Below are 24,317 nucleotides of genomic sequence, written 5' to 3'. Positions count from 1 at the left end.
GTCTTTTCCTCCCCCCCCTTCACCCCCCTTCTCAGTTTTTGAACGGGAGAGACGAAGCGACCGCCCCGGTGCCGCCCCCGCGCGTGAGTGGAGCCGGGCTCCCTTCCCCTCCCCCGCGGCGCGTCACCGCCCGGCCCCGCCCCCGGGCCTGACCCCCGCCCGGGCTGCGCGCGCCGCCCTCTGCGAGTCTCGGGCTGCGCGACTGTCGCCCCCGCTGGAGGGCGGGCAGGGTCGGGTCGGGTTGGGTCGCGGCCGGCGTGGGGCTGCTGGTGGCGGTGGGTTTTGCAGCCCTCGCCTGGTAGTCCACGTGGATCTAGCGGTTGTGTGCTAAAACCCGTCGGGAAGTAGTGGGGACAGACAGGTCATTACCCCGGAGTTCCATGCCTCCTCCCGCCCCATTTCGGCGCGCCCGGGCGGGATCCTCGGCGTAGGAGGGGGAATGTGCATTGTCCCACGAAGCGAGATTAGGCTGGGAAACACAAAGATCTCTTCTTTTCGTAATGAGATCATAGGGTTAGTTTTAATACTTAGCATAATATATATTTAAGAAACTATATGCTTTCCAAATAGTCTTTCTATATATATTTTCCCTATGATAATAAATGATGCGTGGCTGAAACTTGAAGTGTTTTTAAAAACTGGATACTGTAATACTGACAGTTTAAGAGACTTTTGGGCATTTAAAAATCTTTTTGTGTAGGGACTTGAAAAATGTATTTTCTAGCACGAGACAGGTAATGAATTTATGTAGAATTTTAGTACGTATTAGTGTTGAAGTTAATCAGATTTCAGTGGTTGATGCAGCCTTGGGAATAAATGGCCACTAGCAAGTGCTTGAAGTCTTAACTACTGTTTTCATTTTTAGGTACTTCTCTAGTATCAGCTGACTGCTAATTATAATTCATGCTAGAGACCATGTAGAGGTTGTATTCTTAATTGATAAGCGGAGATAAGAGAAGTTTTCTCTGCCTCTTTGTGGATCGTTTTGCTACAAGTAAACTCACCTTTGTCTAGACGAGGATCATTAGTTGGTGCACTAATATACTGACTTTATTTATAGTATTAATGCATGTTAGCTTATGCATTTACATATGCAAAATTATGTATAATTTTACAACCATTTAGTTTGCCTATAAAGTTGGAGAATTAGGAACAATATTTATGGGCATTGTCGAGTACTGATTGTTTGCCAGACCTGTGCCAAATGATCTATGTGCTTTATCACATTTACTCTTCTAGGATAATTTTTTGCATAAGCATAGGTGGCTCAAAAAATATTTGAATACACGGATTTTATTTGAATATGTCCAAATGTGGAATAAATACATGAATTACTACTTCTGTTTCCGCTTTTGTAAAATAAGGGTGTTGGCGATATAAAGTGACTCATAAAGTAAATGTGTTTTTCAAATTGGAAGATGGCTTTAAAATTGCATACAGCTAAAAAAAACAAAAAAACAACCCCCACCACTTTTTAAAAGTATTCAGTAGTTTTCAAAGCCCTGGTCTCTTATCCACATTCCCTTCATATATAGTTGTCACTCAATGAACATGCTGTACTTGGACATTGGAAAAGATACATGGTGGGAAAGCTGAATGGCCCCTTCTGAAAGGCTTCTTTCCATATTTGGTTTCTAAGTGACATTCCTAATTATGGTTAACAAATGACAATGAAACAGGAAGAGTAGTTTTCCAATACCAAACCAAGGAAATAAAAAACAGTGGGCTATAACTTTGTTGATAAGCCTAACGTTCATGGGTTTCTGAGTGTTAAGAATGTCATTATTATCTACATTGCGGGAGTTCTACCTGATTTTTCAGTTTCCCTGTAAATATCTTAAACATTCAGTGTTGATTGACTCCAGTACTTTGTGCATTTAGAAGTTAAGTTTTTGGTTGGATTTAGTTAAGCAGTTTTGACTTCCTTAAGCAAGAACTTTATTTTGATTGTGTTTCCATAGATACAATTTAATAACATAGAAGCATAACAATGATGAAATTGAGGGTGGGATCTAATGGCTTGCACCTTGTGAGAGTAGAGGTATTCGAAAAGATTGGAGAGGATGAAGGAAATTCTTGAAAATGTGTGATTACATCATTTGTGATTATAGTATATCGGACTATATATAGTCTTCTGATTCTAGTCCATCATTGGAGAGGAAAAGGTTGAGCATGCTTTGCCAGTCGGTATTTATAAGAGGTTTCCTTTACCTAAAGGCATTCTCTTCAGGCAGGGGATGAGGGGACAGTTGTCATCAATAGGGGGATGTAAGAAGAAAAAGATGCATGTGTTTTTTTGGACTTAGTACTTGCATCCATTGTGATGAACTGATTCTTGCCACCACATTCATCTTCAGGCACTTTCCTGGTAGATATTTGTAAGGCAGCCACTTGGAGTTAAAGATGGGGAAAATGGGAGGAGGGCCGGAGGGGGGAAGCACAGCACAAGGGTATACAGCAAAGTATTAATAGGTTACATTTTGTCCAAATTATGAAACCATTGGAATAAGATTGTGTTTGTAAATTTCTTGTAATTTTTATCCAGGTGTATGGAGAATATCCCTTTAATGTGCTTTATAAACAATGGACCATATTTAGAGTACAGTACATGGAAAGTTACTGAATTTTTCATTGCCTCCATTTCTGTATGTTAGTTGTTAGAAAGCCAGAGTGACCATAATGCCAGCATTGGTTCCAGCATTGGTAAGGCGTTTAAGCAATATCGTGTTTCACGATATTGGAAGACAAGGTCTTTTCGGTCCTTATTTCAAAGCTTGACTCTCACACAGAGGGTTCTTTAAGTTTCCAGACCTTCTGTGTGTCACTCATTGCCATATCCCCAGTGCCTAGAACAGAGCCTAACATTTGGAAGGTGTTGAGTAAATTATTGTGAAATGAACAAAAATACGTTGGAATCATCTCCTCTCTTCTTTCTGCTAGTGAAGGTCCCACTTACCAGAGGAAGGGCCACTCCAGCCTTACCTTCTCTACAGAGTCTGCAGTCCATGATGAGCCCTTTGAATGTTAGCTATTTATTTAATTGGTAGTATTTTAGTTGGGCAAACATTATGTACATACATGAAACAGTATGAGAATTTGGAGCTAAGTAAAACAAATTAATAATAATAGCTAACATTTATGTACTGCTTAAAATATTCCAGATGCTGTCCTAGGTGCCTTTATGTGTTAATTTATTTGACTCTTAACAACAATTCTTTGAAGTAGGTACAGTTGTAATACCGTTATTCAAATGAGGTACAGCAAGGTAATTAAGTTACTTGCAAAAAATCACAATGCAAGTAATATGGGGGATACAGAATATGAACCCAGGCAACCTGGTTCTTGAGTCAGAGTGGTTTTTCTGGGGAGTTTGGCTTTAACCAAGACAGAAGAGAGAGCTAAAAGTTGACACTACTTTCTTAGCTGTAAAAGGTGCTCTTAAAATTTCAAAGTAGCATAAGGATTACAGTAACTCTGAGCTGCAGAAATAATGCTGCATTGTTCAGAAAGCAAGTTGATTATGAAGTGGTTAAGGGGACACTATTTTGAAATGAGAAATTGAATTTGAATCTCAAAGCTGAGTGAGGAGTATAAGTAACTTTTTAAGGTATGGAATTCTAACACAGGAATTCCTTAGGACATAGGACAGTAATTGTTTTGTGTCAGAAAACTAATGCAAAATAAAATAATATTGACACGATATTCTACTAATTTTCTTTTCAAAACACTAGATTTAAACCCCTTGCAGTAGTAATTTACTAGAATATCAGTGTTATTGATGGTTTCCTGTGCACTTCTATTCATTTGCTTTGTTATGTGAAATCTTGATCTACTTTTTCAGCTTGTCTTGGGCAATAGAATGCACTATTGGGGCCAGAGGCCTCTTCAAACTAAGTAATACTTCTTTGGTGGGGAACAAACCCCCATAAAATGATGCTGTTGATTTGGTAACAGACCTGGAGTGAAGTCATTCATTTTGAGCCATGTGGAATTAGATGGGGGCCTATGAACAGAATCCAGCAAGATGAAGAAAAGCGGTATTCTCTGAAAGTCCAATTTTGTATCCCTTTGTCAGGAGCTGACATTATTTTGGGGGTGTTGGGCATCAACAGAATCAGTGACTCTAAATGACTGCACAGATAGGGGAATACATACCTCACCCCACCACAGCCCAGGAATCAGAGGAGGAAGTGCCCTTGAAGCATGGGCCACAGCCCTGGTTAGCAGCAAGTGGGGACACACGCTCTGCAGGTATAGTATTCTGTGCTACAGACCCCTTCTGCTGGGTAGGAGGTCAGATCGTTTGTCTTGGGGGAAGCTTTATAATTTGAGTCAGGGAAGAAATGACATATGCTGCTGTCATTTTAATATCAATTCAGGGTGGCCTGTTATACAAGCAACTTAAACTATGAATGTTGTCCAACTGTCGTGTTCTGTTTAAATACCCAAGAAAATAATTTGGAAAATTTAGATTAAAATCTGTATTGAAGTTTTTATCCAATTGGCATGTTAGCCTTAATTATAGGCTCTTCTCTAAATGAGGGTTTTAGGGAAAGACAGGGTGATACACTGACTCATAATTTATGCCTATCAAGGCTGAATAATTTAATAAAACCTGCACTGCCCCATTTTATGAATTTAAGGGTTATAGAGCTGGATCCTGAACTTTAGATAGTGTGGCAGTTCTCAAAGTAGGAGTGGAAATCAGAATGACCCAGGGTTTACTGTAAAAGTAACAGGTGTCTTAGCCTAACCCTAGGAGCATGGCCTGGGCATCTGTCCATATTTTAAACCACCTGCCCCTCTAAGAAGAACCAGCCCTGTATTCTACAGATAAGGACATTGGGGCAAAGTCGGATGACTTGTCTATAGCTGGTTCAGTGGCACCAGGATTTTATTACCAGATAGTATGTAATGTCACAATTGTACGGCTCGGGAAATTTCCTGGGTCATCAGTTTAATAGCACATTTTACAGCTCCATGTTAAATCATGCTTTTTTATACCATTTTCCAAGTAAGATGTGAATGTAGAAAAACAGTTTTCTCAAAGTCCATCTTCTGTCCTGGCAGTGGTAAAATTCAGTCTATTACCAGATTTTCTTTATAATTTTAACTGAGTTTTAAAATTAATTTTAGGAACTGTCAACTATTTGTAATATTTTTATTGCATACCCTATGATGCCCTCTTAAATTTTGGGGGAAATAGAGTATAAAGTTGAAGTGAAAGATTAAAATTTTTAATTTGAATTACTTATTTTTCTAAGCTATAATGTAAAATAAATGTGAGAATTTTTACTGGTTTTTTTTTTTTTTTTTAGAGTTTTGTGTTTTAAGATATGGTTGATTTTTAACTTTTTTTTTTTCCAATGTATAAGGCACCTTACCTTGGAAACAGCACCATTCAGCGTCCACGTCGTCTTCGAGTGAGAGTGAATCCTAGTTTCAGCATGTCCTCAGTAGAGACCACAGAACCAAGTTTATTCCTTCAAGATGTCTGCTGAAGCCTGTGGAGCAACAGCCATTTCCAGAAGTAGATAATAATGTCGGATGCCTGTGAGTGGACCGTATGGGCAAGAGACTCATTAAGATATTCATGGAAGAATAGTCAAGTCTGAAGACATGACAGATTTCAAGACATGACCCCATGTCATTTAGGATTTGAGCACCTGAAAGAAGATCGTTCTGAAAATGAGGGGCAAGGCACTAACATATTTCTTTACATGTTTCTTGTACTTTTTTAACCCATCTGCTTTGCATATATTTGAGCTATTTTTCTCTATGCAATAGGTAGGAATCTACTTATGATTGGAGTTTTATTCTGTGTGGATAGAGAACTCATAGATATAATAGGAGAAATAGGAACAATTTATTGGGATGTTGGCTCCTAGAAATTGACTTTCACTGAATAATTACTAAACGTGCAGGATGTTGACAAATTGCTTCCCCATAATGATGTGCTGTTGTCACAGTCCTTGTGATTCTAGATCTGTCTTTATTTTTCTCTCAGCCTCTATGTGCCTCCTTTTCTCTTGAACAATTTTTTGTACTGAAGATCTGATTATCTTATTTTTTCAGTGTAAAAATAAGAATTCTGTCTCCGTAAGTGTGCCTTTGGCATGGTTGCTCTTCTAGCCTAGGATATTTTCTAGGATCAAGAGTAGAACAGTTGCCAATTTTTTCCAGAGTTGTTGTTGTTTACTATTTTTATGTTCTTGTTTAATGTTTTGTTTCTTCTTGTTTAATGTTTTGTTTTCTTTTACTGTTTCTAGATTGAAGTAAAGGACGAACTGTTTTCAGTTCGTCTGTGTCCTGTTTTCAGTTATTTAGGAGACCAGAATAACTTGAGTAGTAAAAATCTGTAGAAAATTTACAGCATATCTTAATTGTTACGGTTTTAACTTTGTCTTAAACCCCCACCAAAATTATCTTTTAGTGGGGTAATCTCCAAATGCTGACTGATATGCAGGCATAGGCATGCGCAGGATAGTGGGAGGGAGAGAGAGGTGGGGGAGGGAGAGAGAAAGCTTTTGTAATTAACAACTGAAGCACTTGGCCATTAAGGTCATTAATGTGTTGGTATGAAAAGGAGTTTATTGATTAGAAGTAAGATAATTAACTGACATAAGTAAACTTGACTGTTTTCAGGTCTTCTCGCTTTTTGCAATTAAATCAGCTTAACTCATCAAAAATTTTCTCCTCTATAAGTTGAGGAAACCTTTACTTTTAGGTGTCAAGTTTTACCAAATAGGCCCTGGCCAGTTGGCTTAGTGGTAGAGCATCGGCCAGTATGTAGGTGTCCTGAGTTTGTTCCATTCTGGTCAGGGCACATGGGAGAAGCAACCATCTGCTTCTCCACCTCTTCCCCCTCCCTTCTCTCTCTCTCTTCCCTTCCTGCAACCATGGCTCCATTGATTCGAGCATGTTAGTCCCGGGTGGGTGCTAAGGATAGCTCCGGGAGCCTCTGGCTCAGGCGCTAAAAGTGGCTTGGTTGTAAGCATTACTCCAGATGGGCAGAGCTTCCACCCAAGACGGGTTGCCAAGTGGATCCCAGTCGAGGAACATGCGAGAGTCTGTCTCTATATCTCCCCTCCTCTCACTTGGAAAAGAAGGAAAAAAAAGTTTTACCCAACAAATAAAAATATAAGAACAGATTTAAAAGTTTAATTTTAATAAAGTGAAATTTGAGAAACAAGAAGTATATTTTCTCCCTCAGTGTACCTGTTTTACTTCATCCCTTTTACCCCCTTTCTACCCTATCTGTTTATCACATGGTCTCCTTTTACATTTTTTCTCATCTATCCATAATTTTTTGTTTGGTGTCTGTTTTGCTTACTTCCCACCTTTTCCATGATTCAGCCTCCCATTGAAAATGCTCTCTATTCTCTTTACTCTCTATTTCCCTGGGTGGGCCTTCTTCCTGGTCTGTCACCTCCAGGCTTTTGTTGTTATCTCTTGTAATTCAGCTCCTGCCCTAACCTCTGTCCACTTCACTTCTTGTCCACCTGCGTTCCACTCTCACCTCCTGTCAGTGGCGTCTCTTGTCTTCTCCTGCCCCGCTTCTGTCTCTGTAGCTCACTGATCTGTCATGTGTTTCAGCTAGCTCCAATTCCCTATCCTCTCCAAATCTCTTTTCTTCTTGTACTGTTTAAGCATTGTGCACTTGTTCCGTGAGCTCGTGTTCTGTTTTCCTGTCCCTGGGTGGTAGGTATTACTAGATGGATTTGTTGTCATTATTTGCATAGGACACAGATCCTTGCTGTGTATTTCCTGGGTAGCCAAGATGACTCAATTATTATTAATTTTCCTTGGAGCATTGAGCTTCCTGTGTTTTCTGCTTCTAAGAAGTAGATTGGTATTCTAGAAGACTACTACTATGTTACAGAAAGTCAGGATAGTTATGTGATACTGTCATTTTAACTTGTCATTTAAGAGTTCATGATCTTTGAATTCACTCCATTGTCTTGAAAGATTTTTAAAAAGACATCCAAAGCAGGTTTGGGTATCAGATGAGAAGAGGAAAGTAAATACTATGAAAGGAATTATGGTCAATTTCTAGAACTAGAAAGAAAACTTAAAGAAAAAGAAAACTTAAACCACAAACCACCTGCTTTAACATTTATTAGGTTAAAGGTCCCTTAAAAGAATAAAAAAAGTCTCAGGAATTCTTTTAACTAGGTTGTCTGTATTTTTACATTTACTTGTAGGTTCCAAGACCTTTCTTCAATGTTTAACAAAAGAGAAACTGAATCTTATAAATATTTATTTTCTTTTGAGAGGTTTGATATCTCTGTAAATATTAACCTGTGTGATTTTATATATACGATAATTATACTGTAACATTTTCAAAATGTCATTAACAACCCACTATGTTAGTTTCTTGTGTAGAAAAATGTATAAATTGTATGGTCTTGCTCCTTTGGACTCTGTGGTCATGGTGTAATGAAAAAGTAGCTTTGGGCAAAATTTTATTTTATGCTATTGATGATTTACATTGTCATATATATATATATATATATGTTTTTGTCTTTGTATATACTATGAATGTGCTTTCCTGTAGCTTAGTTTTCTTAATGTGTATAAACTGGAGGTAGACAAATGTGAGTGCAGGTGTATTTAGCTTTATTAAACTTAAAAAAAACCTATACCTCACATACTGTAGTATCTAAGTAAGTTTTAAGAATAACCCTATGAATTGAGGTTGATCATATTGAATATTCTTTCTTCTGAGCCTTCCTTAATTGTGATGGTAGTTGTTGGGTGTTTTGAAATTAAAAGAATGGCTAATGTTGCATAGTACCATGATGTTCACCAGTCACGAGCAGCTAGTAAAAACATCAGAACCACAGTCCAGCTACTGACAAGAAATGTATAGACGTGCTAAGTGCAGGGCTGTTCTGGGATTACAGAGGACTAACAGTAGAGAACATTGTACAGGAGGATACTCTTACCTGGGTACTGGTGCTGCTCAAAGGCTTGGAATTCCCATTTTAAATTTGCTTTTATAGTTTTTAAGGAAACTAACCTTATGGTCAGTTCCCTCCTTTTTTTTTTTTTTTTTTTTTTAACCAGGAGTTTATTTAGCTTGATCTGTTTGCCAGAAGTAGTTCTCGGTGACAGTTGTCTCTTCCCATAAATCATATCTGTTCACTGAGAATTGATAATTTGCTGCAACTAAACATATTTAACAAAAATGTGCCCCAGGTTTCTAAAGTGTTCAGCAAAAATTACATCATTGGAATAGGTCTCTGTAATGACTGCTTTCAGGAAAGCTGGAGTTCGACTGGATACGGAAGCTCTGGAGTATAAACCCAGTTTGTGCCTGCTTGTAGTCTCAACACTGGGCTGTGTATACCTACTTGAATATAACTCCTGGATTATACCTATGTTTTTGTTATTTTAAAAAGTATTTAAATTAACTTTAACCAAACCAAAACAGTATGCGTATTCTAGTGTAGAATAAATTGGCACAGTGATTTAATATTTTGTTTATGGTTGATAATTTTTTCCTAAATTAGCAGGTTTTTAAAATATAGATCTGTATAATAGATTGTATAATAGATTAAGTTGGGTAAATTTTTCACTTGAATGAAATGGATTTTTCTGGTCTTGGTTGTTCAGCTTGTTATAAAAGCTCACTAATTCATAGTGTGATTAGACTGGTCTATTCATTGTGATTTTGTGCATTATAAGGGTTGTATTTGAGGTAATTTTAAAATATTAGTATTGAAAAAAAAAAAATTAGTATTGAGATAGACTCCAGCCCAGAATATATATCATGTGTAAAATCTCTTTATTAAAGTTCATTGGTTGCAAGCAAGAAATTTAAATATGTTTAGTTTGTATTTCATGGCTGGTATTAATTTGTATTGCCATTACATTCATAGATGGGGAAACTGTTATTTCCATAGAACGGGAAACTTTGTGTATTACTATTTCAAAGCTTAGTTTAAGCTGGTTATAATTTAAAAAGTATCTCTCACTTCTCTTTTTTGGAAGATTCTCAATAGTCCCGTGGACATGTTATGAACATGTTTAATCACCATAACAAATATCTAGTGAGCAGGATGTTTGGGAAATTGCTGCAGAGGATGTAGATCGAGGTGAAGTACTGGTTTTGTCTTTCACTACTATAATCTTTGAGAAACAAACTTTTTTTCTGATAGTGCTTTATTTTTCTTAGATTTTAAAATTATTACTGATCTCAATAGAGTTACCATTTTATGGAGCCTCAGTAGGGTCAGGCTTTTGATATTCATTAAACTCACTGCTACTTAAATAATTTTCTAATAAAATTTGATGTTATGAAATATATTTTCTATAGTGTATTTGTGTATAGTACATGATATGTGTTTATGCTGATGAATGAGTAAATAAATGTTAGTTCTGCAGATCAGTAGGTTTGTTGAGAGTGTTACATTTTTCTCACTATATATATTAGATGAGGAAATTTTTTTTTTTTTTTTTTTTTTTTTAATTTTTCTGAAGCTGGAAACGGAGAGACAGACAGACTCCCGCATGCGCCCGACCGGGATCCACCCGGCACGCCCACCAGGGGCGACGCTCTGCCCACCAGGGGGCGATGCTCTGCCCATCCTGGGCGTCGCCATGTTGCGACCAGAGCCACTCTAGCGCCTGGGGCAGAGGCCACAGAGCCATCCCCAGCGCCCGGGCCATCTTTGCTCCAATGGAGCCTTGGCTGCGGGAGGGGAAGAGAGAGACAGAGAGGAAAGCGCGGCGGAGGGGTGAAGAAGCAAATGGGCGCTTCTCCTGTGTGCCCTGGCCGGGAATCGAACCCGGGTCCTCCGCACGCTAGGCCGACGCTCTACCGCTGAGCCAACCGGCCAGGGCTAGATGAGGAAATTGAAGGTTATTGAAATGCTCAAGGTCTGATAGTAAATGGTGAAACGAAGATTTTATTCTAGGTTTTCACTTTTCTGTACTGCCTTTTAAAAGATTTCCCCTTGAAAAAGTAAAATTTAGTGGTTTTATAAAAGCATATTAATTTGAGCTATCTATGCTATATACCTAATTTTCCCCCCAAAATAAAATAACTTTGTTCCTGATTATAAAAATAATGGGGTTCAATATTAAAAGTAATCAGTGTTTAGTGAAAAGACAAAACCAGATAATACAATAAAGTATAAAGTTGGTGGTGAAAATCACTAGTAATTCTACCACCAAGACATTAAGATTTGATGGATAGCTTTCCAGACTTTTTGGTGTATAAATAAATATATGTATATTTTCAAAACAAAAATATGTTTATCACATGAATGTTTAATCTTACTATATATATGGGCCATTATTCCACATCATAACTTTATATCTTCATTTACGTTTTTTATTTTTTAGAAAGCTTTTATTTTAGAACAATTTTAGATTTACCAGAAAATTGCAGAGATAGTTGAGAGAGCTCTCAAGTCTCCCTATCATTAACAGCTTACATTAGTGTATGTTTGTCACCATTCATGAACAGTATTGATAGATTTTTAGCTAAAGTTCACAGTTTCTCAGATTTCCTTAGTTTTTACCTAATGTCTTCTGTTCCGGGATCCTATCCAGGATTCCACACTACAGTTAGTCAGCTTGTATCCTTAGGCTGTTTTTGGCTGTGACAGTTTCTCAGACTTCCCTTGTTTTTTTATGACCTTGAGAATTTTGAAGGGTACTAGTCAGATATTATAGAATTCCCCACAATTAGAATTTTTCTGATGTTTTTCTCATGGTTGGGTTGTTTTAGGGAGGGAGACCACAGAGCCAAAATACCCTTTTCATTACATTGTTTCAAGGGTGCATACGATCTGTATGACTTATCACTGTTGATGTTGACCTTGATATCCCAGCTGAGGTAGTGTTTGTCAGGTTTCTCGACTGTAAAGTTACCCTTTTTTCTCTCTTTTCCATCTTGTGCTCTTGGGAGGGAAGTCGGCCCACACTTTTGAAGTGGGGGGAGTTATGTTTCACCTTTTGTGGGCAGAGGCAGACTATCTGCACATATTACTTGGAATTATTCTGCTCAGGAGATTTAGCTATCCTCCCCCATTTATTTATTCAGTCATTTATTTTTATCAGTAGAAGCTAATTTGGGTTATAATTCAGTACAGTTTTATTGCTCTAATTGTTGCTATGTTGGCCACTGGGAGCTCTTTTGGTTAGTTCCTGTGTCCTTTGCCATGCCATACCCCTATCATTGTGGGCTAATACAGTCAGTTTCTATATACTGCATGGCATTCCATTATAAGAGCATGCCACGATATATTTAATCCTCTATTAAGAAGCTAATTTGGTTAGCAGATTCTTCACTGTTAATAAACAGTACTGTGATGAACAGTTCAGGAATACACTTTTGAAATATTGTTTGACAGTTTATTCAGGAAAACTTGCTTTATTAAAGGGACTGCTTACACTACATTTATGTGCTAGCTGACTCATAATAAAGACTCCAGTAGCTTTTCGAGTGAGCATTTTCACTTTATCAATGGGAAATAGTGGTGTATTTATCACTGTAGTTGCCTCCCCTTTTTCTCTTTCCATGTGATCAGAGTGGGTGGCACCAATGTCCCAAAAGCTGCTTGAGGTCATATCCTGTTTTGAGACACCTGTGCCTGTCTTCTCAGTATAAAATCAGTGACTATTGACAGTTAACAGGCTGAATTTAAACTCAGCCTGGTGAAACAAAACAGCATTCTCAATGAATAAAAACTGAAGCAACCTTAGAAATCATGTAATATCCCTGCATTTAGAAAAAAGACTGGTATTACTCAGGGAAATGATTTGCCTGGGAATATGAAATAACAGAAATATTCAAAAATTGAACTTCTGCATATATCTCAGAATTCCTTGTTGCATAGGTAGATTTTGAATCTTGTGTAAGGATATGTTGGAAAATTTCAAACATATGCCAAAGAAAACTAAAATAGTATAATTAATTTCTATTTTCCCATCATCCAGCTTTATCAATTTGTAGACAATCTTGTTTAAAACTCCCACCGACTCCACCACACCATATTATTTTAAAGTATCTCCCAAATATTAAATCATTTCATCTGTGAATATTTCAGTATGTTAAAATCTTTTTTTAAAACACAACCACAACTGTCTGACCAAGTAGTGGTGCACTGAATAGAGCATTGGACTGGGATGCAGAGGACTCAGGTTTGAAACCCTGAGGTCACTGGCTTGAGTTCAAAGGTCACTGGCTTGAGTCTAAAGGTTGCTGGCTTGAGTCCAAAGGTCGCTGGCTTGAGCAAGGGGTCACTCGCTCTGCTGTAGCCCCCGTCAATGCACATATGAGAAAGCAATCAATGACAACTAAGGAGCTTCAATGAAGAATTGATGCTTCTCATCTCTTGCCCTTCCTGTCTGTCCCTCCCTCTCTGTCACAAAAAATAAATAAAACACCACCACAACTATTATTATTACATCTTAGAAATACTTCTAGTCAAGGCTAGTTATAAAAACTTTCGAAGTTTTTAGTCATTACTGAAAATGTACGTTTTTGGTATAATTCTCCAGTAAGATTCTAATGTGTATCTGTCCACCATGCAGTATGGCCTAGGTTATGGCTTTTATCAAAATCTAATGTGTTAGGGTCCTATCTAGAAGAAAGAAAACATCTTGTGATTTCTTCAAAGACAGAGAAATTCATAAAGAGTGTGTGATAGGCCTCCTGACTGTAAATATTTGCTTTTTGGCTCAACTTTTTTTTTTTTTTTTTTTTTTTTTTTTTTGACAGAGAGAGGGATAGACAGAGACAGACAGGAACGGAGAGATGAGAAGCATCAATCATTAGTTTTTTGTTGCGCGTTCCGACACCTTAGTTCATTGATTGCTTTCTCATATGTGCCTTGACCGTGGGCCTTCAGCAGACCGAGTAACCCTTTGCTCGAGCCAGCGACCTTGGGTCCAAGCTGGTGAGCTTTTGCTCAAACCAGATGAGCCTGCGCTCAAGCTGGCGACCTCGGGTTCTCGGATGGGTTCTCAAACCTGGATCCTCGACATCCCAGTTCGACGCTTTATCCACTGCGCCACCGCCTGGTCAGGTGTGGCTCAACTTTGTGAGGAGGAAATTCCAAGGGCATATGACAACAAGACACTTTTTCTTTCTTTCAGAGTTTACCATATTAAAGCCATGGATGGGAATAGAGTGATATGGCCCTTTCACTCCAAATCTTCTGTAGATTGTTGCGTCTCAAGTAAAATTCCTGCATGTTTCTTTCTGAGTTGTGACTTACAAAGCTTTTAGGAAAACCATCATGTTGACATCATCACTATTTGCTTTTAGGAAGATAACTTATGGGGAAAAATACTTTTGATTTCACAGATGATCCTAAAGGTGGAACTGACTACTCTGTTTCCTTTTTTATTATTACTATTTGTTTTAGAGGCAGGGTGAGACAGACTAGAACATCGAGCCATTCCTATATGTGCCATGACCAGGGATCAAACGAGCAACCTCTGTGCTTCAGGATGATGTTCTGACCAACTGAGCTATCCAGCCAGGGCATTTTTAAAAAAATTTATTGATTGATTTTTAAAGAGACAGGAAGGGAGAGAGCAGGGAGGGGAAGGGAAGCATTCATTTGTTGTTCCACAGTAGTGAATTATTTAGTTGCTTCCAGTGATGACTGGGGTTCAAACCCGCAACCTTGTCATTCCAGGATGACAGAATGACGCTCTAACCGCCTGAGCAACCGGCCAGGGCTACTCTGTTTTATTCAAACAGCATATTAAGTAGATTAGCTGATTGTCTACCATTTAAAAGGATGATTAATATTCTTGGTGTTTTGAATACTGTCTTTTCCTGAGGCTTCACTGGCTCTTTAAAATTAAAACTGAGATGCTATTTCTCTCTAGAAAAACACCCCTATCTCAGAAGCTACAACCAGAATAACAAATTTCCCTTAAATTTACTTTCATTGAGCTTATCCTAGAATTGCCTGTTTTTTGACTGTTAAGTATGCAATAATGTAAATTGGAGATGGAATGATACAAAAGGGCAGAAATTTTCCTTTTGCTTTTTCTAAGCCAGACTGAAACCAATCTTAGTAGGACAGTTTCATTTAAAACTATTTTATTGCAAATAAATATTCATCTTGGTAGCCCTGTTGTTCATTACATGCAGATGCATGTTTTATTCTAACGTAATTTAGGCTTTTCTGCCTTGCACTTGACAGTCGTGCAGCCTTTCTTTTTTCATTCGTGAATAGGCTTTGTTGTAGTCAATCAGCTCTACTTTCCTCCTATTTTGAAAGTCCTGTTTGCGTTATTTTCTACTTTCGTCTTTTACTTATTTTTATTCAGCAAACACCTTTTAAAGAGGAGAAATTGGTGTTATTTTTCTTCCTGTTTCTAAGCAAAAAGTGAAAAATTAGTAAAGAATAGCCGCAGTTTCAAAAACTTTTATCTGATCAAGTGCATTCAGTTATCCTAGCCTAATGTTATTATGGATGTAAGTTCTTGGAAGACATAGTAGTCAGCAAGATGTGCTTTGATTTACTCCTGTACTTTCTACCTATTTTAAGCTACTTTCTTGATACAATAATGATAGTGTTTTCTTAAAATCCTCTTTGCTTTGAAATGGTCTTAATTTTAACTTTAACATCATTGCTACTTGCCTACTGTGTGACCTTAATTGAATTTCTTAACTTCTCTTTGAGTTTCCTCATCTGAAAAGTGAGGATATTAATTAGCAACCACCTCATTGATTTGTTGAGTTAAATGAGATAAGCTATATTCCCTTGCACATAAATGTTTCATAAATATTATTCCAGCCATCTTTTGCTCTCCAACCATCTTATATCTTTACTTGTTTACGCTTTCACTTAGGTTAAGAAAAATGAGGGGAGGGCTGGATGAAAGAAGGTGAAGGGATTAAAAAATATATGTATTTCACATAGATACAGACAACAGTGTGGTGATAGAGGGCAAGGGCGTGGGTGGGGTAGGGGGAGTGGACAAAGGGGAGGGAAGTGGGGGCGGAAAGAGACTTCGCTTTGGGCAGTGGGCACATGATGCATTGTGCAGCTGATGTTTTGTTGCACTTGAAACCTGTCTGATTTTGTGAACCAATGTCACCCCAATAAATTCAATTTAAAAAAAGGAAAATGATTTATACATCTTTGTGTGTGTGTGTGTGTGTGTGTGTGTGTCAGAGATAAAGGGACAGATAGGGACAAACAGGAAGGGAGAGAGATGAGAAGCATCAAGTCTTCGTTGCAGCTCCTTAGTTGTTCATTGATTGCTTTCTCATATGTGCCTTGACCGGGGGGTTACAGCAGAGTGAGTTGACCCTTTGCTCAAGTCAGCGACCATGGGCTCAAGCCAGCAACCTTGGGCTTCAAGCCAGCAACCTTTGGACTCAAGCTAGCGACCATGGGTCATGTCTATGATTCCACGCTCAAGCCAGCCACGCACTCAAGCTGGTGAGCCCACACTCAAGCCTGATGAGCCCATGCCAGCGAACTTGGTGTTTCAAACTTGGGTCCTCTGCATCCCAGTCTGACACTATCCACTGCACCACCGCCTGGTTAGGCTGTACATCTTAAATAAGTGACCATCTTCATGTTTTCTTTAAACTTAAAAAAAAAAAACTTTGTTTTGAGGCCCTGCCCAGTCAACTCAGTGGTAGAGCATCAGCTCGGTGTGTGGATGTCCCGGGTTCGATTCGTGGTCAGAACACACAGGAGAAGTAACTATCTGCTTCTTCACTCTTCTTCTTCTCCCTTCTCTCTTTTTATTTCTCTCTCTTCCCCTCCCACAGCCACGGATGGGTTGGAGCCAGTTGGCCCAGGGTGCTGAGGATGGCTCCATGGCCTGCCTCAGGCACTAAAATAGCTCCATTGCCAAGCAATGGAGCAACAGCCCCAGATGGGCAGAGCATCGCCCCATAGGGGGCTTGCCGGGTAGATCCTGGTTGGGGTGCTTGCAGGAGGAGTCTGTCTCTGCCTTCCCACTTCTCACTTAGAAAAATAAAAATACTTTGTTTTGAAATGATTACAGATTCACAGGAAAATTGCAATAATACAGAGAGGTCCTGTGTATTCTTCACCAGGTTTCTTCCCAAGGTAACTACAGTATAAGATCAAAACCAGAAAATCGATATCGGTACAATACACAAGCTTATTTAGGTTTCTCCGGTTTTCTATGCACTCATTTGTGTGTGAGTTTATTGTATGTATAGTTCTGTGCAGTTTGATCATGTGTAGATTTGTGTAGCCAATACCACAATCAAGATATGGAACTGACCCATCAGCCCAGGGCTTTCTCTTGCTACCCCTTTTTAAACCACCCCCAACTCTTGGTAACTACTAATCAGCTCTCCAGCTTCATAATTTTGTCATTTTGAGAGCATTATATAAGTGGAATCATGCAGTATGTGACCTTTTGAGGTTGGCTTTTTTTACTTAGCATACTGCCTGTGAGATCCACTCAAGTTGTGGCTTGATTGAGTAGTTTGTTCGTTTCTATGCCGAGGACTCTTTCATGGGAAGGATGTACCATTGTTTAACCATTGTCCATTGGAAGGAGATTTGGGTGGTTTCCAGTTTTTGGCTATTGCCGATAAAGCTGCTGTGCACATTCGTATAGTACAGGTGTTTCGTATGCACCTGAGCTTTCATTTCGCAAGGATAAACATGTAGGAGTTCAATGCCTGGATCAAAACTTTTTTAATGGACTATCGTAAGCTTCTTTGAAAATATATGCTAATGCTTCAAAAATATATGAAGGCAGTTATTTCTTAGTGCCAGCCATTATAAATAATATATATTATCCTTTGTTTTAAAATATATTTTTGCACAGTTTGTAGCACGAGTTCAAAGTACAGAATCCTGTCTTTTTTTGTACTATAATATGTGTACTAATAAATATTTTATTTTATTAATGAATTCCTTTTCATATTTTGACTTTTTTTACTTTAGAGTATATTACTATTCTACTGGACTAAATTTGAATGGGGGAGATAGTTCAATTATGTATTTTTAAAATCAATTCTTTGCAATGTGATGTTGAGGGGTTTTGTTTTTGTTTTTGTTTTTTTCTTTTCTGAAGCTGGAAACGGGGAGAGACAGACTCCCGCATGCGCCCGACCGGGATCCACCCGGCACACCCACCAGGGGGCGACGCTCTGCCCACCAGGGGGCGATGCTCTGCCCATCTGGGGCCTCGCTCTGTTGCGACTAGAGCCACTCTAGTGCCTGGGGCAGAGGCCAAGGAGCCATCCCCAGCGCCCGGGCTATCTTCGCTCCAGTAGAGCCTCGGCTGCGGGAGGGGAAGAGAAAGACAGAGAGGAAGGAGAGGGGGAGGGGTGGAGAAGCAGATGGGCGCTTCTCCTGTGTGCCCTGGCCGGGAATCGAACCCAGGACTTCTGCACGCCAGGCCGACACTCTACCACTGAGCCAACCAGCCAGGGCCTAATGTTGAGTTTTTTAAATACTTATAAAGATTACCACAAAAATAAATTAGGAAGTCTATTAATTGACTAATGTTCAGCAACACTTAAAATCATTGGCAGGGCAGTGTTGACACTTTGTCTTCCAATATATTGTTTGAGGTCCTAAGATGATTTATAAACTCCTTTGTCTCTGAGGTTAATAATAAATGATGTATCATTATTAAGATACTCTTGATATATGAAGGACTCCTAATTATGATAGCCATAGGTTTAAGTAACTTTAAGTTGGACATCAAAAGTTAGCACAGGGCCTGACCTGTGGTGGCGCAGTGGATAAAGCCTTGACCTGGAAATGCTGAGGTCACCGGTTCAAAACCCTGGGCTTGCCTGGTCAAGGCACATATGGGAGTTGATTCTTCCAGCTCCTACCACCCCCCCCCTCTCTCTGTCTCTCCCTCTCCTCTCTAAAATGAATAAATAAATTAAAAAAAAAAAAAAGTTAGCACAGGACAATATAAACTATAGCATTAACTGGTGAATGAGTTTGGCTTTCCCAAATGTATTCACTAGCCTTAACTGATGAAAGGAAAACTGTAAAAATTTGGAAGAAGGAAGGAAAAGGATGACATGTTAAAAGCAGTAGTTCTTAACTCACTGTCCATTCAAATAGTCTAGATATCTTCTAAAATGAAAGAAGCACCTAAGCCCGGGCCAGTTAAATTAGAATCTCTGGAAGTGGCACCCGGGTATTGGTATTTCTAAAACATTCCCAGGTACTTCTAATGTTCAGCCAAGGTTGAGAACCACTGGACCAACAGGAACGGCTTCTATGTTCATATTTCTTCGCTTGAGAATTTGATAGTGTTTGGACTGCATACACTTGTCTTCTATGAACTGAACTAATGTAGGTTCCACTTACCTTTTATTTATGGCTCTGCTGACATGTTTATTTTCATAAGGGGGAAAATCACACTTGTGAATTATGGACACATTTAGACTATATAACAACTTTAATATGTCTTAACAGAGTGCCTATGAAGTGAATCAAACACCCAAAACTGTGAGAAACTCAGAATCATTGAAAGTCAAAAAGGAAATTAGGTTTTATCTTGGACATACTATGGGTGGGAAACATTTTGGGAAATTATTTAGAAAGCCTTTATGGGGCATTGGGGTGAGAGAGTTGAGTCTTTATTGATAGATCCTATTGTCAGCCTTTTTAGTTTTTTCTTTTAAAAAATTTTAATGTTTTACTTTGTAAAAGGAATATTGTAAAAGTGAAAGTATGCAAGGATGAATAAAAACAAAAATCCCCCAGCTGTGTTCATGGCCTGATGTGAATCTTCCATGCCTTTTTTCCATATTCATAAAATTACCTTTAACAATATAAGGTTTGTGAATCTTTTCTTTTTTTAAATAGGGTCATACTCTATGCATTATTCTGAAGCTTGCTTTTGCTCTTTAAAGATATCATGGATATTTCTCCAGGTCAATATATAATAGGTCTAACTCTCTTTTTAGAAAATGAATAAAATTTTCAATATACATAATTTATTCAACCATTTCCCTGTGAATGAACATTCAGGATGTATCCTCTCTCTGTTTGCTTTTCCCCAGTACAAACAGTGTTGCAGTACATATCTTTGTATATATAATTACAGGGACCTGTGCTTTGTTTCTCAAGTACTATTCTTATAGCCTGGCTTTGGTTTTGGTCAGATATCTTCATTTCTGGATACCTTCTTTGATAGTCAGAATGAGTCAGATGACAGAATTAGTGTCAGTCAATTTCAAGTTAATTGGCTCCTTTTGGGTATTAAGTTGGGCATTAGAGAGGAAAAACAATTATTTTTAAATGGATATTAATATGATACATCCTAGTAGCCAGAAATGTTTTTCATAGGTAGTAGAATCCCTAAGAGAAGGACACCTCAGTTTAGGACACCAGTGGGTAGACTTTGTGGGGATCCATGAGCCATCTGATATTGAGTGTAAAATTGTGTACAAATGTACATTTTATGGCTTCATTAGATTTTCAGAGGAACTCTTACGTCCTAAAAGAGGTAAAAATTGATAATATATGTGTCAGAGAGTAGTACTTAACCTAGAGAATATATAAAGTACTTTGAGTTCCTATTGATAGCATATTTTTTAAAAACAATGTCCTCTTTCTGTAAAGATCTGGATTGAAATGAGTTTACTTACTCTTGAGATGACAAACCTAGATATGACTAATACAGATAGCTGACTCTAAATTCAGAATAGCCTGAGTAGGTTGTAATAATATTCTAAAATTAGCAAGATGAAATATACCGAGGGTAAATATTGTGCAGAAGTTGAAAAATGCTTGGGTGTGGAGGACAATCTTAGATGCACCTGAGATGAAAAAGTGTTTATTTGACCACATATGAGCTGTCTCTGTAATATGACTGCTTAAAATCTGAGCTGGTTAGATGACATTTGATGAATTGTGTTTAACTTGTGAACTCACATTTTAGGTGAGACATTAGCAAAGGAGGGAGACAAGGATACTGATGGATTGAGAAGTGATGTCACATGAGGACCCACAGTCGAAGGAGTTTGGTTGTTGCTTCTGAAGAACTACGGCAGCAGCCCTGTAGGGTAGGGAATAGGAAGACCAGAGGGACGGTACAGGGGGGTCCTTGGGTCATGACAGTCTCAGCATACGACGTTTGAAACTTATGACATCCACTCCCATAAAAACTTTAAAAAAATGAGACAGGAGTGTTTTGGCTTATCCCATTAGTGTCGTAATTTTTTTTTTTTTTTACAGTTTTTGTCATTTTTTTCTGTTACTATAGCACAGTGTATAGTACAGTATATTTATGTCCTTTTCCTTTTTCTGTGGCTTAGCTGTGTTTTTATTTTAATTTATTGTGTTTACATAGATTCTAGTGTCTCCCCAATGCCCCCCCTCCCCCATATGCCCCTCAACATCTCCCGTGTCCCCCTCCCCATAGTGCCCTCCCTTCAGCTTTATCCCATCCTCTCATCCCCTTTCCCTCTGTCCTCTTTTCCTCTGGCCCCTTTGATCTCTCCTCTGTCTCAGTTCCATTCCTCAGTTCACATTGTTCCTTGGATTCCTCAAATGAGTGAGGTCATATGATTAGCTGTGCTTTTATGTTCTAGATCGGTGTTTCCCAACGTGGGGCCCACGCCCCACAGGGGGGCAATTCGATAGTTAAGGGGGGCAATTTGAAAATGGACTCCACACGACTTTAACTCTTTCGCCCCAGGCCATTTAAATGCAATGCTAGATATTGGTGCCAAATTTAACAAAAAATGCAATTCTTAAATAATTGCGGTAAATAATTATTAAGTATAATTTTGTTTGACGAGACCAAAATATCAACTGGGTGATTGGCGTCGTCAAGTAAACTTCGTCCTGGGTTCACCGCGGAGCATGCCGTCTGCCGCGGGGAACCCCGAACGTTTTAAAAACTCGCTAAACAACGCAGTTATTCTCACCTAATTGGCCCATCGCAACTTCTGTAGTGTTTCATATCATTCAGTTGGTGTTAATTTGAAATAAGTGTCAGTCAAAACTGTTGTAAAAGCTCGTTGATTTAATAAATATACATATATATATTGTATAGATATAATTGGTATTTGATTTTATTTTTATCAATGTTAAACTCTTTATTAAGTACTTCTTGCATCGGGGCTAGAAAGCAATAATATTTTATAAATATTATTGGGGCTATAATAGTGCATGCACAACAATTTTAATTTTAGAAGCATAACTTTCCAGAAAATTTTGTCAAGTGGAAAAAATATAGATACCTTTTGATTTGCGGTGGTAGTGTAGTAAATGTGTTATGTACATTTAAATAAATATGAATTTTTAGTATACATTTACTCTATGTCACATTGAATATATTTTAACACATATTTTAATATTAGTTTTTAATTGATCTTATTTTTATTATAGCCCATAGTAAAATGAGTGGTGCAAGCAAGAAAAAAACTCGTCAATATTCGGAGGAATATTTAAAATTTGGGTTCATACCCGCTGTTCACGATGAGCGGATTCCTTTTTGTCTTTTATGCCAGCAATGCTTGACCAACGAATCAATGAAATGAGGTCGTCTTGAGGCGCATTTGAAGGCGAAACATAGTGCTCATATTAATTCAGATTTGAGTTACTTTAAAACTTTAAAGAAAAATTTTGAAAAAAGAACATTAAAGTCTCTACTGCTCATACTTCAACTAATAATCGTGTTCTTGAGGCTAGTTATCAAATTTCTTTATTCATCGCTAAAACTGAAGAAAATCACTCTATAGGAGAGAATTTAATAAAACCATCAATATCAGCATTTCTTAAAACGGTTCTTGAAAAAGATGACAAAGATGTAAAAGCTATGCCACTCAGTAACAATTCTGTTAGCAGAAGAATAGACGAAATGAGTGAGGATATTGAAAAACAACTTATTGAAAAGCTGAAAACAAGAAAATTCTCCTTGCAAATGGATGAATCAACTTCGAGAGACAGTGAGGCAGTATTGATAACTTACGTAAGCTATATTGATAAAGGACATTTTGCTGAAGAAATGTTGTTCTGTAAAAGATTAGAAAGCACCACTACCTCCAAAGATATATATATAATAAGCTAAAAAACTACTTAGATGTCAATGATATACCAATGAAAAATATAACATCTTGTGCTGCAGATGGTGCTCCCAATATGATGGGCAAGAAAAATGGCTGCTTAAAATTGATGAAAGATGCGAATCCAGAAATGATTCTTGTGCATTGTGTTATTCATAGGGAAAACTTGGTAGCTAAAAACATCTCGCCTGTTCTGAATGAAGTATTACATACAGTAATAAAGTGTATTAATGCTATTAAAGCTAGAGCCAAATGTGAGCGTCTTTTCAAGCTATTTTGTGAAGAACAAAATGAAGATCATGTGAGACTTTTAACTTCATACTGAAGTAAGATGGCTATCTAAAGGAAACTGTTTGAAAAGATTTATGGAACTGTTTGATACTCTTAGTGATTTTTTAAGCGACAAACCTGAAATGAAGTATCTGTTAACAATAGATGGTAAAGCATTTGTGAGTTATTTAGCCGATATCTTTGAAAAACTAAATATATTAAATAAGCAACTTCAAGGAACAAATAAAACTCTTGTCGATGCAAAAGCAAAGATATTTGGTTTCATTACCAATATTGAGTTATGTCAGAAACATATTAACAACAAAAACTTTAAACAGTTTCATTGGCTCCAAAAATGTGAAGTAAGTGATACCGCTTTACTTGTTATTGTCAATCATTTGAATATTCTATATATTCTATCGGCTGATTTAAAAGAAAGATTTTCTGATTTAAAACAAATTGATTTCCCAACATGGATGATGCAGCCAATGTTAGTGGATTTGTCTGATATATCAAATATGCAGTATCAAGAAGAACTCGCAGAATTGCAAAATGATTAGTCAGTTAAAGCTTTATTTAATATCAAAGGAGCGATGGCATGGCTTTGTGAGGAAACAGAAATCAAATTCCCAAATTCAACCAAATGTGCAAAAAAACTATTGCTACTGTTTCCATCTTCATTTTTAGCTGAATGTGGATTTAGTGCTGTAAATGATTTACTGGTAAAATAAAGAAATCGGCTGGATATAACACAACGTGGAGACTTGAGACTAAAGCTAACCAAATTGGAACCTAATATAAAATCTCTGTGCAGCAAGCATCAAGCGCAAGGATCACACTAAATTAAAATAATAAATTAATATAGAAAAATATGTATTAAAATTATTTGGAATTTAAATTTCTGTTTTTCATTATATGTTTTGAAATTTTACTTACTGTGTTTTGTTAACAATTTCATAGTGATTTCTTCCTAGAATCTATCATTTATGTTTATTAAGTGAACAAATCAATTTTTTAATGTTAA

The 24,317-nt window shown here is 37.7% G+C and overlaps 1 protein-coding gene across 7 annotated transcripts in view; it reads left to right on the top strand.

The window, feature by feature from the left end:
* The window catches only part of SLC20A2 (solute carrier family 20 member 2), a 117,568-nt gene that overhangs the window by 664 nt on the left and 92,587 nt on the right, over window positions 1-24,317 (top strand). For 2 of the 7 annotated variants that reach the window (XM_066236687.1, XM_066236689.1), the window contains exon 2: window positions 5,376-5,553. The exons of 2 other annotated variants lie outside the window; for them this stretch is intronic. The gene's annotated coding sequence lies outside the window, so the exon portion shown is untranslated. Of the gene's footprint in view, window positions 1-2; window positions 84-4,075; window positions 4,252-5,375; window positions 5,554-24,317 lie in introns of those variants that run through there. 3 more of the 7 variants (XM_066236688.1, XM_066236691.1, XM_066236693.1) reach the window with 3 other exon arrangements.

The sequence above is a fragment of the Saccopteryx bilineata genome, chromosome 6 (genome assembly GCF_036850765.1).
Source record: "Saccopteryx bilineata isolate mSacBil1 chromosome 6, mSacBil1_pri_phased_curated, whole genome shotgun sequence".
Classification (NCBI taxonomy): domain Eukaryota; kingdom Metazoa; phylum Chordata; class Mammalia; order Chiroptera; family Emballonuridae; genus Saccopteryx; species Saccopteryx bilineata.
The sequence above is the reverse complement of the archived record's forward strand: the minus strand, read 5'-3'. Positions and strand labels throughout refer to the sequence as shown.